General features: G+C 43.8%; 1 long non-coding RNA gene across 1 annotated transcript; it reads left to right on the top strand.

Annotated features, from left to right (window-relative positions):
* Positions 1-2597: 2597 nt before the first annotated feature.
* Positions 2598-3773, top strand: LOC147596434 (uncharacterized). Its single transcript, XR_015261473.1, has 2 exons — positions 2598-2986; positions 3320-3773. It is a non-coding gene; the product is annotated as an uncharacterized LOC147596434 (long non-coding RNA).
* The last annotated feature ends 507 nt before the right edge of the window (positions 3774-4280 follow it).

A 4280-nucleotide genomic window follows, 5' to 3' on the forward strand; every position in this document is an offset into this window, starting at 1 on the left:
GCGGAGTCCGAGGTGCTCGTAGCTGCGCGCAGGCAATTGCCCATCACGGGCGTGGGCAGCGTGGGCCGTGCACTTCTGCCACTCGCTGCAATAATTCATCAGATTAAAGCACGCCGCATACCGCAACAAAAGCCGTTTTGTGCCAAAGTTGCTGGGCTTTTGCCCCGCTATATTTGTTTTGTATAAACAGGTCAGTGGGAGAGAGTATGCCTAGTGAAAGGAGTCAGTGAGGCTTTCCACGCAGCCCGCTGGCAGAGGTCACCCCGGCCTCTGCGTCGTGGCACCACCAAGGCTGCGGCTTGCTTCCAGGTTACGCCAGCAAAACCGGAGGAGGAGCCAGGTGGCCACAGCAAGTTGTGGGAGAAGAAAGTGGGAAATGGCAGGAGAGAAACGAGCGAGGAAGGAGCAATGGGAAGGGTTGGGGAAGCTACCAGAAGAGTTGAAGGAGGCGAAAATGACCATGGGTGAGAACAAAAAAAAAGGAAACAAAGTACAAGAGCAATGCACAGTGAATGTGGGTGATAAAAGAGGGGAAGGATTGCAGGGAGAGAACCTGAGAAGGACGCGTTAATGAAGCATGAACCAAAGAGGTATTTTGCCCTCATCGAATAATGCTTACATGTCTTGTACCATGGAGTTGAGGTGGAGGCCAGCCATGTGACTGCGTTCAGTCTGAATACGGGTAGCAGGAAAAGGTACAAAGAAAGAAAGGCAGAGAAAGAATCAGGACAGAGAACAAAGAAGGACTTGGGTTGTAGATAAAATATATAAAAAAAAAAAAAAAAAAGAGTTTCTGAGGTAAGGAGGAGCATGAACGTGGACAGTACCCTTGGGCAAACACACAAGTGATCGTTGACACTTATTTTGGTAGGGGATCATTGTAATCCAGAGTACAGTTTTCATCTAAATCTTTGTTTGCCCTTGTGGGACAGCCACTATCTTCACGTTCAGATGCGTTGACTACCTCTTGTTCAAAGCTTTGTGCTGCCACCCATCAGCCCTAGTATCAGCACAGCTTTCACATGGAACTGGTAACAATGGTGAAATCATTCCTGAGCAAGGCAGTTGTCTTTGCATCTTTTCTTTTCCTTTTTTTTTACCCCTGTGAAATCTCTTGTTTTGTTTGCCTCAGTAGTTTTGATTGATTTGTTTGTGGTTTGAAGGGTGGGGGGTTATTTTGAGAAGATGGCTATGTCAATGTTGTGTCAGCGTTGTATGGGGAAAAGTTTTGTTCTGGAAGAGGACAAGATTGAGGCGTTTCCTAAAAGCGCAGTGATGAGATTGCTGTAATGTCCTTGGATATGCATTCCATGACAAGATTTTCACAGCTGAAAATGCTTTGTTCCTGTTTTTCATGTAATTCATTTGCATCCTTGTGATTTATTTCGGTCTGAAGGACTGCAAATGCGTTGTATGCTCATAGACCAAACTGTGATTTGGGGCAGAGTGGAATGAACTTCGGGAGGGCAGGGATGGACGCTCGGACGTGAGCAGGATGGCTCTGTCCCCAGTAACAATGTTAAAACTCCTCCTCTTTATGGATCTGGTTCCCAGGCTACCACTAACATTCAGGTGATGACTTTGTAATTTTGCTTAGAGATCCTTCAGTGGAAAACACAGGAATAGCGCTAGTACCTATTTGTTATGCACATGGAAAACAGAGCACGAGAAGGAGTAAGGTGCTGGACCCGGCTGTGGACTTGGCAGGCTGATGTTACCACTGCCTTTGCAGGCGTGCTATCATGGCGTATTATCTATCAGCACCACGCAAACAAAACATTGCCACGTGGACACAAAAGTTAGCAAGGAGGTAAATTAACGTGACAACACCCAAACGGTCTTACGAAGTTTTATGTGTCATTAATTCTTTCTTAAAGTGTTTGTACCCGTATAGGATCTGTCTGCCTGTGCCCTTGCTCCAGTTGTTTTGAGCACAAACACCACTCGTCGCGGCAGCAGTTGTATCTCTTGAGGCCAACACTGTAATTAATGAGATTTGAGGCACAAATGCTGAGGCAAATTTAAGTTTCTAATATCAGAAGTGAAGATCCGGTGTTTGTTAAAAAGGGGGATGAAGGGGTGGCAGTACTTTAAAGCTTCTCAGTCCGACACTGGAAAGGAATTCACAATGTATTTTTAGAGTGTTATAAAAATCTCTTACATAATGCTGATTAATTCTTAGGTTTTAGGGAAGAGCACTGGGCTTTGTGTATAAGACTGTTGACCAGCTAAGCCACTGAAAAGGGCTGGTTTAGGCTGGATTTTTTTTTTTTTTACATCTTGGATACAGAAAGCTGCAATTATTCAATTATTACAGGATTTTGCTTTTGTTTGGGCGTGTATGAATATTTTTCTGGAAACTGCGTCTTATTCTTGGAAGTCTTTATCATTTTAAAACATATGTTATGTTATATCACCCTGTCTGAGATACAGGATAGCTACAAACTGGGTGGGTTTTTTTTTTTTTTCTCCTCTCTTACTGCAGCTAGTTACGTTATGGATTAATGTTAAGAATGTCTGCAGTGAAACATTACTTGTGTGGCCTTGTAGGACTTACCTGAACAATGTAACTTATATTATAGAATTGTGATTTTCTTTATATACATACAGAAACATATACAATTACTATATAGTTCTGCCCATTCTGTTGGTTTTCAGCATCATCAATTAGCAGGTTTCACACAGCTCTTAACAAAGGGCTATTCAGGAAATTAAGTCGGTGAATGGTACTCCCATGTTTTAATTCCAGTTATCTACAGTTATCGTTGTGTAGCTGGAAATATTTTTTTGGACAAGATATCATGACAGAGAGACGCTTTTGCTTGGTCTGTCTCGACAGATACGTGGCGAAGGCAGCGTTGAAGCCTTTCTGAAGAATCGTTCTTCCTTCTGTGGGATGTTTAATCTTTCTGTGGGGTTTCTAACTGTGAACCTCATTCTGCAGACTTTCGTTCTTGTGCCATACGGATGAGTAAGAATTGCTCGGGTGAGTGAGATGAGCCTGAAATCATTATTGGAGAATAAAGACAGGAGGAATGCATGGGTCACAAGTGCAAAACAAGAGCTTTATTTGTTCCTCTTTTCCAGTTGGGAGGAAATAAAAGTAATTACTGCTCAGTGGCAGGGAGAGATGATCCTTGTGGGTCCCTCCCAACTTGAAATATTCTATGAATTCTGTGATTCCAAGTCTCAAAGACAAGCTTACTAATAACCTGTTTGTCACGCAGGTCTCCTGCAGGCAAGGGGGTCTCTCTTTCCCTCCATGATACACCTTTTCTAGGTGTTTTTGTTCTTTTATAGGTGTCGTCTTCTTTTATAGGTGTTTCCAGTTCTCCTGGAAGGGGTCTCCGCCACCACAGAGAGCCAGTGCTGCTCAGCAGTGTTTGGTTGCCTGAATTCTTTCCTGCTAAAGGACACTTGTCCTGTGAGATGCAGAGCAGCTCACTGAAGGGAGCTGGGGACATCTTCCAACACAGAGCTACAGGATAGGGCGAGGCACTGCTGTGTGCTGAAACCAGCTGGAAGGATTTGCAGTCTACTACAATTACTTCTGAAACACAGTCTAGCCTTGCTTTCTCACTCTCATTCTCCCATGAAACCCAAGTTATGGACCTGCTTCTCCCCTTGCACTTTCTTTTGCACTGAGAACCACAATTTCCTCTTTGGAGAGGAAGCAAGGATGCTTTGCAGCCTCCTGTCACAGAGTTCATCCATGAAGGGGCCAGGGAGAACCTGTTCAGCTTAGAAATAAAACTTGGTCAGAATAAAACTTTCATCAGTTTATTGTTCTCACTGACCATGATATGATTGCTCACACAGGTAAGTTCTCTGGCTTCCAGTTTGCACACACGTGCAGTTCAGAGTATTGGAAATTATCTGTAAAGGGCACACAGTGAGACACAGTCTGAATCTTAGTTCATACAATGGAAAAAAAAAAAACATGTTTGTGAGTACTGGTTTCCCCCATGTTAGCTGTTACAACTTTGCTCTCTGGCGTCTTATGTGGTTTCAGATCTCCCTGATGCTGTTTCCACCGGCGGGGCTTTCACAACATCTCGCTTGCTCTCAGACACACAGATGCTCACGTGTGTGCCCTTTCTGGTGCTGGCTGAGGGTTGAACTCGTGTTGCTTCTCATGCAGAAAAGCTCAGACACTGTCTCCCTCTTCCCAGCCATGTATTTTCACTTACAGAACTGGAATTGCTGCTTTTTTTTTTGTTCAAATTTTGTTGGTAATTGGGTAATGGGTTAAAATTATAACTGACAGATACAGAAACACC

The sequence above is a fragment of the Chlamydotis macqueenii genome, chromosome Z, assembly GCF_036417535.1.
Source record: "Chlamydotis macqueenii isolate bChlMac1 chromosome Z, bChlMac1.mat, whole genome shotgun sequence".
Lineage (NCBI taxonomy): Eukaryota > Metazoa > Chordata > Aves > Otidiformes > Otididae > Chlamydotis > Chlamydotis macqueenii.